The sequence below is a fragment of the Heterodontus francisci genome, chromosome 12 (assembly GCF_036365525.1).
Source record: "Heterodontus francisci isolate sHetFra1 chromosome 12, sHetFra1.hap1, whole genome shotgun sequence".
Lineage (NCBI taxonomy): Eukaryota > Metazoa > Chordata > Chondrichthyes > Heterodontiformes > Heterodontidae > Heterodontus > Heterodontus francisci.
In genome coordinates this window covers 121,222,227-121,236,539 of record NC_090382.1, presented here as the reverse complement: position 1 = coordinate 121,236,539, position 14,313 = coordinate 121,222,227, and the positions used below count along the sequence as shown (strand labels likewise).

The 14,313-nt window shown below is 44.9% G+C and overlaps 1 protein-coding gene across 8 annotated transcripts in view; it reads right to left on the bottom strand.

Moving 5' to 3' along the window:
- arap3 (ArfGAP with RhoGAP domain, ankyrin repeat and PH domain 3) overlaps positions 1-14,313 on the bottom strand; it is a 613,394-nt gene that overhangs the window by 506,018 nt on the left and 93,063 nt on the right. For 3 of the 8 annotated variants that reach the window (XM_068044105.1, XM_068044114.1, XM_068044115.1), the window contains exon 3: positions 11,734-11,800. The exons of the other annotated variants lie outside the window; for them this stretch is intronic. The gene's annotated coding sequence lies outside the window, so the exon portion shown is untranslated. The remainder of the gene's footprint in view (positions 1-11,733; positions 11,801-14,313) is intronic. 8 annotated transcript variants of the gene reach the window in all.

Genomic DNA, 14,313 nt, shown 5'->3' with positions numbered 1-14,313 from the left:
CTGCAGGCGCAAATTCAAATGGAAGATTATGATGTGGTGGCCATTGCGGAGACGTGGCTGCAGGATGGTCGGGACTGGGAACTAAATATACCTGGTTATAAAGTTTACAGGAAGGACAGTGAAAATGGCAGAGGGGGTGGAGTAGCCTTACTGATTAGAAATAATATCACCTCATTGGTGAGGGAGGATATAATGAGGGGAAAGAATCCAGTGGAGACCTTATGGGTGGAATTGAGGAACAGAAAAGTATCTAAAACTGTAATAGGTGTGTATAGACCCCCTGGTAGCAGTTCTGAGGTGTTAGATTGTATAAATGCACAAATTAGGCAAGTGTGTAACAAAGGCAGAGTAGTATTAATGGGGGATTTTAACTTACACATAGATTGGGAGAGGCAGACTAGCACCTGTCAGAAAGGTAGTGAATTTCTGGAATGTGTCCGGGATAGTTTCCTACAGCAATATGTCCTCGATGTAACAAGGGGACAGGCAATATTAGATTTAGTTATGAGTAATGAGCCAAATTTAATTAGTAGTCTAACTGTGCGTGAACATTTATCAAATAGTGATCACAACATGATCGAATTCAAGGTAGCGTTTGAAAGTGAAAAGCACGAATCAGCTACTAGAATTTTAGACTTGGGTAAGGCTGACTTTACCGAGATGAGACAGAGACTGTCCACGGTAAACTGGGTAGATCTGTTAATGGGTCAAATGACTGAAGAACAGTGGAGAATATTTAAAGAAACATTTAACGAAATACAGAGCGAGTATATACCCCTGAGAGGAAAAAGCTCCACTTCACAGAAAAAACAGCCATGGACAACTAAAGAGATTAGGGATAACATAAAACAAAAAGAAATGGCTTATAAAAATGCAAAACGCAGCACAGATCCGGCCGAATGGGATCGATACGAAGACCAGCAAAGGGTCACAAAGCAGCTTATAAGAGCTACTAAAAGAGATTATGAAAGGAAACTTGCAAGGGACATCAAAATCAATAAGAAGAAATTTTATAGTTACATAAAGGGAAAACGGGTGGTCGAGAGCAATGTAGGCCCACTAAAAGCTGAAACTGGAGATATTGTCATTGATAATGGGGAAATGGCAGACATGTTGAACAATTACTTGGCCTCAGTATTTACAGTTGAAAAGGAGGATAACTTGCCGGAAGTCTCTAAAAAAATTAATAGCCGATAGGGGACAGGGACTTAATACAATTAACGTAAGTAAAACATCAGTAACAAGGAAATTAATGGAACTAAAGAGTGAGAAATCCCCAGGACCCAATGGTTTCCATCCGAGGGTGTTAAAGGAAGTAGGGGAGCACATTGTAGATGCCCTAACTATAGTCTTTCAGAGTTCCCTAGATTCAGGAGTGGTCCCTCTGGATTGGAAAGTTGCACATGTCACTCCACTTTTTAAGAAGGGTGAAAGGGGGAACCAAGGAAATTACAGACCAGTTAGCCTGACATCTGTGGTGGGCAAGTTGCTGGAGTCAATAATCAAGGATAGGGTGACTGAACACCGAGAAAAATTTCAGTTAATCAGGGACAGCCAGCATGGATTCATGATGGGAAGGTCATGCCTGAAAAATCTGACAAGTTTTTTGAAGAGGTGACATAGGTAGTGGACAGGGGAATGTCTATGGATGTTATTTATGTGGACTTCCAGAAGGCATTTGATAAAGTCCCACTGTTAACTAAGGTAGAAGCCCATGGAGTTGAGGGCAAATTATTGACATGGTTAGAAAGTTGGTTGAGTGGTAGGTGACAGAGAGTGGGGATAATGGGTAAGTACTCCGATTGGCAGGATATGACTAGTGGTGCCCCACAGGGATCTGTGATGGGGCCTCAATTATTCACATTATTCATTAACGACTTGGATGATGGCATAGTAAGTCATATATCCAAATTTGCTGATGATACAAAGTTAGGCGGCATTGTAGACAGTTTAGATGATAGCATAAAATTGCAAAGAGATATTGACAGACTAGGTGAGTGGGCAAAACTGTGGCAGATGGATTTCAATGCGGGCAAGTGTGACATTATCCATTTTGGACCAAAAAAGGATAGAGCAGGGTACTTTCTAAATGGGAAGAGGTTAAGTACAGTGGATGTCCAAAGAGACTTGGGGGTTCAGGTGCATAGATCTTTAAAATGCCACGAGCAAGTGCAGAAAATAATCAAAAAGACTAATGGAATGCTAGCCTTTATATCTAGAGGATTGGAGTATAAAGACACAGAGGTTATGCTGCAGATGTACAAAACCCTGGTCAGACCCCACTTCGAGTACTGGGAGCAGTTCTGGGCACCACACCTTAGGAAGGATATATTGGCCTTGGAGGGAGTGCAACGTAGGTTTACAAGAATGATACCTGGACTACAGGGGTTAAGTTACGAGGAGAGATTACATAAATTAGGCCTGTTTTCGCTCGAATTTAGAAGGTTAAGGGGTGATCTGATTGGTGTCTTCAAGATATTAACAGAAAAAGACAAGCTAGATAAAGATAAACTATTTCCACTGGTTGGAGATTCTAAAACTAGGGGGCATAGTCTAAAAATTAGGACCAGACCATTCAGAAGAGATGTTAGGAAGCAATTCTTCATGCAAAGGGTGGTAGAGGTTTGGAACTCTCTCCCACAAACAGCAGTTGAAGCTAGAACAGTTGTTAATTTTAAATCTGAGATAGATTTTTGTTAAGCAAAGATATTAAGGGATATGGGTAAAAGGCAGGTACATGGAGTTAGGCCGCGGATCAGCCATGATCTCATTGAATGGCGGGACAGGCTCGAGGGGCTGAATGGCCTACTCCTGTTCCTATTTTCCTATGTTCCTAGACAGATTTGTGACAGCAAGGGATTCAAAGGGTATCGGGGGTAGGTAGGAAAGTGGAGTTGAGTCCACAAATTGTTTAGCCATGATCTTATAAAATGATGGAGCAGGCTCGAGGGGCCGAATAGCCTACTCCTGCTCCTAATTTGTATGTCAATCTCCTTTGCTTCAGGGCGAACAGCCCCAGCTTTTCCAACCAAACCTTGTAACTAAAATCTTCCATCCCTGGAACCATTCTGGTAAATCGCCTCTGCACCCTCTCAAGGAGCCTCACATTTTGTGACCAGAACTGGATGCAATACTCCAGTTGGGGCCTAACCAGAGTTTTATAAAGATTCAGCATAACTTCCTGATTTTGTTCTCAATGCCTCTATTTATGAATCCCAAGATATCACACGTTTTACTAACCATTCTCTCAATATTTCCTGCCACCTTCAAAGATCGATGCACATGCATCCCAAGGTCCCTCTGTTCCTGAACACTCTTTAGAACTGCACAATCAAGTCTAAAGTGCCTCCCCCTATCCCTTCTGCCAAATTCAGAGGAGATTTACGAGGATGTTGCCAGGACTGGAAAAATGCAGCTATGAGGAAAGATTGGATAGGCTGGGGTTGTTCTCCTTGGAAGAGAGAAAGGTGAGGGGAGATCTGATTGAAATGTACAACATTTTGAGGGGCCTGGATAGAGTGGAGGTGAAGGGTCTATTCACCTTAGCAGAGAGGTCAGTGACGAGGAGGCATAGATTTAAAGTCAAAAAATTAGAGGGGAGCTGAGGAAAAATGTTTTCACCCAGAGGGTGGTGATAACAAAGAAACAAACAAAGAAACAAAGAAAGTTACAGCACAGGAACAGGCCCTTCGGCCCTCCAAGCCTGCGCCGATCCAGATCCTCTATCTAAACATGTCGCCTATTTTCTAAGGGTCTGTATCTCCTTGCTTCCTGCCCATTCATGTATCTGTCTAGATACATCTTAAAAGACGCTATCATGCCCGCGTCTACCACCTCCACTGGCAACGCATTCCAGGCACCCACCACCCTCTGCGTAAAGAACTTTCCACGCATATCCCCCCTAAACTTTTCCCCTCTCACTTTGAACTCGTGACCCCGAGTAATTGAATCCCCCACTCTGGGGAAAAAGCTTCTTGCTATCCAGCCTGTCTATACCTCTCATGATTTTGCACACCTCAATCAGGTCCCCCCTCAACCTCCGTCTTTCTAATGAAAATAATCCTAATCTACTCAACCCCTCTTCATAGCTAGCGCCCTCCATACCAGGCTACATCCTGGTGAACCTCCTCTGCACCCTCTCCAAAGCATCCACATCCTTTTGATAATGTGGCGACCAGAACTGCACGCAGTATTCCAAATGTGGCCGAACCAAAGTCCTATACAACTGTAACATGACCGGCCAATTCTTGTACTCAATACCCCGTCCGATGAAGGAAAGCATGCCGTATGCCTTCTTGACCACTCAATTTACCTGCGTTGCCACCTTCAGGGAACAATGGACCTGAACACCCAAATCTCTCTGTACATCAATTTTCCCCAGGACTTTTCCATTTACTGTATAGTTCACTCTTGAATTGGATCTTCCAAAATGCATCACCTCGCATTTCCCCTGATTGAACTCCATCTGCCATTTCTCTGCCCAACTCTCCAATCTATCTATATTCTGCTGTATTCTCAGACAGTCCCCTGCACTATCTGCTACTCCACCAATCTTAGTGTCGTCTGCAAACTTGCTAATCAGACCACCTATACTTTCCTCCAAATCATTTATGTATATCACAAACAACAGTGGTCCCAGCACGGATCCCTGTGGAACACCACTGGTCACACGTCTCCATTTTGAGAAACTCCCTTCCACTGCTACTCTGTGTCTCCTGTTGCCCAGCCAGTTCTTTATCCATCTAGCTAGTACACCCTGGACCCCATGCGACTTCACTTTCTCCATCAGCCTACCATGGGGAACCTTATCAAACGCCTTACTGAAGTCCATGTATATGACACTTACAGCCCTTCCCTCATAGTTGGTAAGACATGACCTTCCCTGCACAAAACCATGTTGCCTATCACTGATAAGCCCATTTTCTTCCAAATGGGAATAGATCCTATCCCTCAGTATCTTCTCCAGCAGCTTCCCTACCACTGACGTCAGGCTCACCGGTCTACAATTACCTGGATTTTCCCTGCTACCCTTCTTAAACAAGGGGACAACATTAGCAATTCCCCAGTCCTCCGGGACCTCACCCGTGTTTAAGGATGCTGCAAAGATATCTGTTAAGGCCCCAGCTATTTCCTCTCTCGCTTCCCTCAGTAACCTGGGATAGATCCCCACCGGACCTGGGGACTTGTCCACCTTAATGCCTTTTCGAATACCCAACACTTCCTCCCTCCTTATGCCGACTTGACCTAGAGTAATCAAACATCTGTCCCTTACCTCAACATCCGTCATGTTCCTCTCCTCGGTGAATACCGATGCAAAGTACTCATTTAGAATCTCACCCATTTTCTCTGACTCCACGCATAACTTTCCTCCTTTGTCCTTGAGTGGGCCAATCCTTTCTCTAGTTACCCTCTTGCTCCTTATATATGAATAAAAGGCTTTGGGATTTTCCTTAACCCTGTTTACTAAAGATATTTCATGACCCCTTTTAGCCCTCTTAATTCCTCATTTCAGATTGGTCCTACATTCCCGATATTCTTTCAAAGCTTCGTCTTTCTTCAGCCTCCTAGACCTTATGTATGTTTCCTTTTTCCTCTTAGCTAGTCTCACAATTTCACCTGTCATCCATGGTTCCCTAATCTTGCCATTTCTATCCCTCATTTTCACAGGAACATGTCTCTCCTGCACGCTAATCAACCTCTCTTTAAAAGCCTCCCACTTATCAAATGTGGATTTACCTTCAAACAGCTGCTCCCAATCTACATTCCCCAGCTCCTGCCGAATTTTGGTATAGTTGGCCTTCCCCCAATTTAGCACTCTTCCTTTGGGACCACTCTCGTCTTTGTCCATGAGTATTCGAAAACTTACGGAATTGTGATCATTATTCCCAAAGTAGTCCCCTACTGAAACTTCAACCACCTGGCCGGGCTCATTCCCCAACACCAGGTCCAGTATGGCCCCTTCCCGAGTTGGACTATTTACATACTGCTCTAGAAAACCCTCCTGGATGCTCCTTACAAATTCTGCTCCATCTGGACCTCTAACACGAAGTGAATCCCTGTCAATGTTGGGAAAATTAAAATCTCCTATCACCACCACCCTGTTGCTCCTACATCTTTCCAGAATCTGTTTACATATTTGTACCTCTATCTCACGCTCGCTGTTGGGAGGCCTGTAGTGAAGCCCCAACATTGTTACCGCACCCTTCCTATTTCTGAGTTCTGCCCAAATTGCCTCAGTGCTCGAGTCCTCCATAGTGCCCTCCTTCAGCACAGCTGTGATATCCTCTTTTACCTCTTCTAAATGTTCATTTAGAAGCCAAATAAACAATGTGTGGCAGAGGAGAGTCACAAAGAACAAGAACAAACAGTGCAGCACAGGAACAGGCCATTCGGCCCTCCAAGCCTGCGCCAATCTTGATGCCTGCCTAAACTAACACCTTCTGCACATCCGGGGCCCATATCCCTATATTCCCATCCTATTCATGTATTTGTCAAGATGTCTCTTAAACGTCGCTATCGTACCTGCTTCCACCACCTCCCCTGGCAGCAAGTTCCAGGCACTCACCACCATCTGTGTAAAGAACTTGCCTCGCACATCCCCTCTAAACTTTGCCCCTCGCACCTTAAACCTATGTCCCCTAGTAACTGACTCTTCCACCCTGGGAAATAGCTTCTGACTATCCACTCTGTCCATGCCGCTCATTACTTTGTAAACCTCTATCATGTCGCCCCTCCACCTCCGTAGTTCCAGTGAAAACAATCCGAGTTTATCCAACCTCTCCTCATAGCTAATGCCCTCCAGACCAGGCAAAATCCCGGTAAACCTCTTCTGTACCCTCTCCAAAGCCTCCACGTCCTTCTGGTAGTGTGGCGAGCAGAATTGCACGCAATATTCTAAGTGTGGCCTAACTAAGGTTCTGTACAGCTGCAACATGACATGCCAATTTTTATACTCTATGCCCCGAATGATGAAGGCAAGCATGCCGTATGCCTTCTTGACTACCTTATCCACCTGCGTTGCCACTTTCAGTGGTCTGTGGACCTGTACGCCCAGATCTCTCTGCCTGTCAATACTCCTAAGGGTACTGCCATTTACTGTATATCTCCCACCTGCATTAGACCTTCCAAAATGCATTACCTCACATTTGTCTGGGTTAAACTCCATCTGCCATTTCTCCGCCCAAGTCTCCAACCGATCTATATCCTGCTGTATCCTCTGACAATCCTCATCATTATCTGCAACTCCATTAACCTTTGCGAACTTACTAATCAGACCAGCTACATTTTCCTCCAAATCATTTATATATACTACAAACAGCAAAGGTCCCAGCACTGATCCCTACGGAACACCACTGGTCACATCCCTCCATTCAGAAAAACACCCATCCACTGATACCCTCCATCTTCTATGACCGAGCCAGTTCTGTATCCATCTTGCCAGCTCACCTCTGATCCCGTGTGACTTCACCTTTTGTACCGGTCTGCCATGCGGGACCTTGTCAAAGGCTTTACTAAAGTCCATATAGATAACATCCACTGCCCTCCTTCATCAATCAGCTTTGTCACTTCCTCAAAAAACTCAATCAAATTAGTAAGACACTACCTCCCCTTCACAAAACCATGCTGTCTCTCGCTAATAAATTTGTTTGTTTCCAAATGGGAGTAAATCCTGTCCCGAATAATCCTCTCTAATAGTTTCCCTACCACTGACGTAAGGCTCACCGGCCTATAATTTCCTGGATTATCCTTGCCACCCTTCTTAAACAAAGGAACAACATTGGCTATTCTCCAGTCCTCTGGGACCTCACCTGTAGCCAATGAGGATGCAAAGATTTCTGTCAAGGCCTTAGCAATTTCCTCCCTTGCCTCCCTCTGTATTCTCGGGTAGATTCCATCAGGCCCTGGGGACTTATCTACCTGAATGCTTTGCAAGACGCCCAACACCTCCTCCTTTTTGATAATGAGATGACTGAGACTATCTACACTCCTTTCCCTAGGCTCATCATCCACCAAGTCCTTCTCTTTGGTGAATACTGATGCAAAGTACTCATTTAGCATCTCGCCCATTTCGTCTGGCTCCACACATAGATTCCCATCTCTGTCCTTGAGTGGGCCGACCCTTTCCCTGGTTACCCTCTTGCTCTTTATATACGTGTAAAAAGCCTTGGGATTTTCCTTAATCCTGTTTGCCAATGACTTTTCATAACCCCTTTTAGCCCTCCTAACTCCTTGCTTAAGTTCCTTCCTGCTGTCTTTATATTCCTCAAGTGCTTCATCTGTTCCTAGCCTTCCAGCCCTTACAAATGCTTCCTTTTTCTTTTTGACTAGGCTCACAATATCCCGTGTTATCCAAGCTTCCCTAAACTTGCCAAATTTGTCTTTCTTCCTCACAGGAACATGCTGGTCCTGGATTCTAATCAGCTGACGTTTGAAAGACTCCCACATGTCAGATGTTGATTTACCCTCAAACAGCCGCCCCCAATCTAAATTCTTCAGTTCCTGCCTAATATTGTTATAAGTAGCCTTCCCCCAATTTAGCACCTTCACCCAAGGACCACTCTTATCCTTATCCACAAGTACCTTAAAACTTATGGAATTATGGTCACTGCTTCCAAAATGACCTTCTCCACGGTAAATACGGACGAGAAATATTCATTTCAGACCTCGCCCATTTCCCGTGGCTCCACACATAGATTACCACACTGATCCTTAAGGAGACCTACTCTCTCCCTAGCTACCCTTTTACTCTTAATATACTTATAGAATCTTTTAGGATTCTCCTTTATCTTATCTGCCAGGGAAATCTCATGGCCCCTTTTCGCCCTCCTAATTTCCTTCGTCATAGTCATAGAGAGATACAGCACTAAAACAGGCCCTTCGGCCCGTGTCTGTGCCGACCAACAACCATCCATTTATACTAATCCTCCATTAATCCCATATTCCCTTCTTAAGCGTATCCCTACATCCCCTATCCTCCTCAAGGGACTCGCTCGATCCCAGCTGCCTATACCTGACATATGCCTCCTTCTTTGTCCTGACCAGACCCTCAATATCCCTCGTCAACCAAAGTTCCCTAAAATTGCCACACTTGCCCTTCCATCTAACCGGAACATGCCGGCCCTGAACTCTTCCTATCTCACTTGTAAAAGCCTCCCACTTGCCAGACGTCCCTTTACCTGTAAACAGCCTCTCCCATTCAACTTTTGAGAGTTCCTGTCTGATGCCATCGAAATTAGCCTTCCCCCAATTTAGGACTTCAACCTGAGGACCAGTCCTATCCTTTTCCATAACTATCTTGAAGCTAATAGAGTTATGGTCACTGGTTCCAAAGTGCTCCCCCACTGACACATCAACCACCTGCCCATCCTCATTTCCTAAGAGGAGGTCGAGTGTAGCACCTTCTCTAGTAGGGCCATCCACATACTGCTTCAGAAAACTATCCTGGACACGCTTAACAAATTCTACCCCATCTGATCCCTTAGCACTAAGGCAGTCCCAGTCAATATTAGGGAAGTTAAAATCACCTACTACTACAACCCTATAATTCCTACACCTATCTGTGATTTCCCTACATATATGCTCCTCCACTGACTATTGGGGGGCCTATAGTATAATCTCATCAAAGTGATCACCCCTTTCTTATTTCTAAATTCTACACATATGGCCTCACTGGACATTCCCCCCAGTATCTTGAATTTTTCTGAGTGCCCAGCTATAGCTTCCTTAATGATTGTTTCGAGCATCTTCCCCATGATAGACGTCAAGCTAACTGGCCTATAGTTACCTGTTTTCTGTCTTCCCCCCTTTGATTTAATTTAGATTTAGAGATACAGCACTGAAACAGGCCCTTCGGCCCACCGAGTCTGTGCCGACCATTAACCACCCATTTTTATACTAATCCTACACTAATCCCATATTCCTACCACATCCTCACCTGTCCCTATATTCCCCTATCACCTACCTATACTAGGGGCAATTTATAATGGCCAATTTTACCTATCAACCTGCAAGTCTTTTGGCTGTGGGAGGAAACCGGAGCACCCGGAGGAAACCCACGCAGACACAGGGAGAACTTGCAAACTCCACACAGGCAGTACCCAGAATTGAACCCGGGTCCCCTTCTTGAATAGAGGGATTATATTTGCTATTTTCCAGTCTGATGGAACCTTTCCAGAATCTAGCGAATGTTGAAAAATTAACACCAATGCATCTACTACCTCATTAGCCACCTCTTTTAAGACCCTAGGATGAAGCCCATCAGGATCCGGCGACATCAGCCTGCAGCTCCGTCAGTTTACTCAGTACCGCTTCCCTGGTGATTGTAAATTTCACAAAGTTCCTCTCTTCCTTCCACCTCCTTATTTACAGCAATTACTGGGATGTTTTTGTATCCTCGATAGAGAAGACAGTAGCAAAATATTTGTTCATTTCATCCGCCATTTCCTTATTATCCACAATTAACTCCCCATTCTCACTCCTTTTTTTCTTTTCAACTACCTGTAGAAACTCTTGCTATCCATTTTTACACTTCTAGCCAGCTTCCTCTCGTACTCTAATTTCTTACAGTTGACGGGTGCTGGAGGAAAGCATCGTGACTGCTGCTAGGATAGCAGAAATTCACACACATGAGGGTCTGGGTGTTGGTCTCACACCAACCGCAATTTCAGGGAGAGGAACCCTTTGCGGATCCAGTACATCTCTCCATCGAGATGTGCTGCACGCAACACCATGTTTTATTTTTATATTATTTTATTTACAGATACAGCACTGAAACAGGCCCTTCAGCCCACCGAGTCTGTGCCGACCAAGAACCACCCATTTATACTAACCCTACAGTAATCCCATATTCCCTACCACCTACCTACACTAAGGGCAATTTACAATGGCCAATTTACCCCTATCACCTGCAAGTCTTTGGCGGTGGGAGGAAACCGGTGCACCTGGCGGAAACCCACACGGTCACAGGGAGAACTTGCAAACTCCGCACAGACAGTACCCAGAATTGAACCCGGGTCGCTGGAGCTGTGAGGCTGTGGTGCTAACCACTGCGCCGCCACATGTGTGTGTAGTTGATGGCTCCCTGCAACACTGGGAATCCTGCTAACCTGGAAAAGCCAAGTACCCGTTCCTCCTGCTTCTCTCTGCTTATAGAGAAGACAATGAAGTCCCCTCTCCTGGTGTACAGAGCATCTATCACGTCCCTGATGAAATTATGAACAGTGAACTGGGAAATGTTGACAATGCCCCCGGCTCCAGCTTGGAAGGATCCTGAGGCATAGAAATTGACAGTGATCTTTACGGCCACTGGCAGCACCATCCTTACCCTGTTCTGGGGCTGCAGGTCCTTTTGGAGGAGGTGGCACAGTTCAGTGACCACCTCCTTAGTGAATCGCAGCCTCCTCAGACATTGTTCCTGTCTGAGGTGGAGGTAGGAGAAGTGCTTTCCGAAGACCCCAGGTGGGTAGGGCCTTCTATTGGGAGCCCTCCTCCTCTCCCTCCGCTCACAGCTTCCCCTCTCTGCTGCCTGTGCTCCATCTCCAAGTGATGCTGCAGCCCAAGGGGAACTGCAACTATAGCCCCCATGAGTGGGAGCAGCCTTTCTTCTGACTTCCTTATCAAAATCCAGCACCATTCCCTTGTGAATCTAAAAACTTTTCCAAACTCCTCCAACAACACAGTACACAGAACTTTCACTCACCCTGGAGCAGCAAAGGAAAGTGATAAACATCTCACCTGAAAGTCCCACGATGTGTCCTCAATAGCACTCATGGGATCCCTCATGCAGTGAAAGCATGTTCAGCTGAGAATATGTAAGGAAGGGCATTAATAGAATCTGCAATGTCCAAATGCCAGGTCGGGCGCTAAAACAGCGTTCCACACTGTTTGACACCACGAACCGCCTACTCTGCATGTTTCCACACCATCTTTTTCAACTCTGGGCTCCCAAGGCCCTGAAGCCAGCAGTGCTGTGGAGACAAATTCTGCAGCCACTATATAAATGCAAGTTGTTGTTGCCTGTCAGTTAGTACACCAACATTGCCCTCTTAACTGAACCTGTAGTGGCAGATAGAGAGATTGAGCAAGGAAACTTCAAACACATGTTAGAGTGGGTAGGAGCCAAAGAGGATGATTTTGTTTTTGCTATCATTATGCCATGAGTAATTTTGTTTGAGTTCAGCCTAGACACTAATATGAAAGTCAACCTCTACTAACTGTATGGATCCGATGTGAAATGAATCTGGGAAGTCTCAATCCACCTCCATTTGGCACGCATCCACTACATATCCCTTAACCAAACATATTCTCCAGGAAGCTTCGGTTTTGAGAATAAAATCAGCAATATCAATGTTTGATTCTGAAATAAAACCATTTCAGCAGAATCAAAACACTTGTATGAACGATACAAAATGAATGATGATGTGCAATCCATTATTGATGCTTGTAGGAGCAAGGAATGAATAAAAACCCCTCCAAGTGGCACTTGGAAAAAGGCAGCTGCAGACAGACAGAATGTGTTTTAGATTTAAATCATTCAAAAGTCTGTGAGCCATGTGTGGTTCTTTATACTGTAAATATTAAAATGTCAACCACCAAGAGTGATGTTTCTAAGATGAAGGGAATGCCACAAATCGAAGTCTTGCCTTGTGAATATTCAAGCACTTTGTGAAGGTTCATTTGTTGCACTCCCGTGGTTTAAAAACCTGTAAACAGTCACAAATATTTCCGGAAGGACTGTATTGATCTACCACATGACAATCAGAAGAAACCTCGACGATATGGGTGTTGCTTGCAGAGTTGGCATTTATTGCCCTTGAGAACATAAGAAATATCAGCAGGGGTAGGCCATTCAGCCCCTCGAGACTGCTCTCCCAATCAATAAGATTATGACTGATCTGACTGTGGCCTTAACTCCACTTTCCTGCCTGACCCCCAATGCCTCCCTTGTCAATCATAAATCTGTCTAACTCAGCCTTGAACATATTCAATGATCGAACCTCCACTGGTCGCTGGAGAAGAGAATTCCAAACACTAACAACCCTCAGTGAGAAGAAATTTCTCCTCATCTCCATCTTAAATGGAAGATCCCTTATTTTGAAACTGTGCCCCCTAGTTCTAGATTTCCCTATGAGGGGAAACATCCTCTCAGCATCTACCCGATCAAGCCCCCTCAGAATCTTATACGTTTTATTAAGATCACCTCTCAACCTTCTAAACTCCAATGAGTATCGGCCCAACCTGCTCAACCTTCCCTCAAAACACAAACCCCCCATTGCCCTTGAGAAGGTGGTGATGGGACTTCATCTTGAACCTTTGCAGTCCGTATGATGAGTGGGCTGCAACAATGCTGTTCAGTAGAGGGTTCCAGGATTTTATCCCAAAGGTGATGAAGGAATAGTAATATATTTCCAAGTCAGGATATTGTATAACTTGAGGTTCACGGTGTTACAATCTCTGACAGCACTGTCCAAATCCGTGACCTCTACCAACTAGAGGACAAGGGCAGCAAATGCATGGGAACATCACCACCTGCAAGTTCCCCTCCAAGTCACACACCATCCTTCACTGTCGCTGGGTCAAAATCCTGGAACTCCCTTCCTAATAGCTTTGTGAGTGTACCTACCTCACATGGACTGCGGTGGTTCAAGAAAACAACTCACCACCATCTTCTCGAGGGCAATAAATGCAGGTCTTGCCAGCTATGTCCACATCCCACGAATGAATAAAAAAAGTTGCATAGTCTTAAAAAAGAATCTATTCATCTTTAAGTGCATGCTTTAAAAGCCACAATAATCCTTCATCATTTCGAACACTTCAGAATAAAAACAGGAGTAGAATAGTCAGCCCCTCGAGCCTGCTGTGTAATTCAATTAGATACTGGCTGATCTGTACCTCCACTCCATTTACCTTCCATTGTTCCATATCCCTTAATATTCCCCTTGCCCTTGATGTGATGTGGAGGTTGCGGGTTTGGAAGGTGCTGTCAAAGGAGCCTCGGCAAGTTGCTACACTGCATCTTGTAGATGGTACACACTGCTGCCACTGTGAGCCAATGGTGAAGGGAGTGAATGTTTAATGTGGTGGATGAGGTCCCAACCAAGCGGGCTGCTTTGCCCTGGATGGTACAAGCTTCTTGAATGTTTTTGTAACTGCACTTATCCAGGCAAATGGGGAGTACTCCATCACACTTGTCCCTTGTAAGCAGAGGAGATGTTCTAAGGAGTCAGCAGGTGAATATTTATAAATATAAATACCTGAAGGGGAAAGATTTGCAGGGCTGTTGGAGAAAGCCCGGGGGGAGGGTAGTGGGATTAA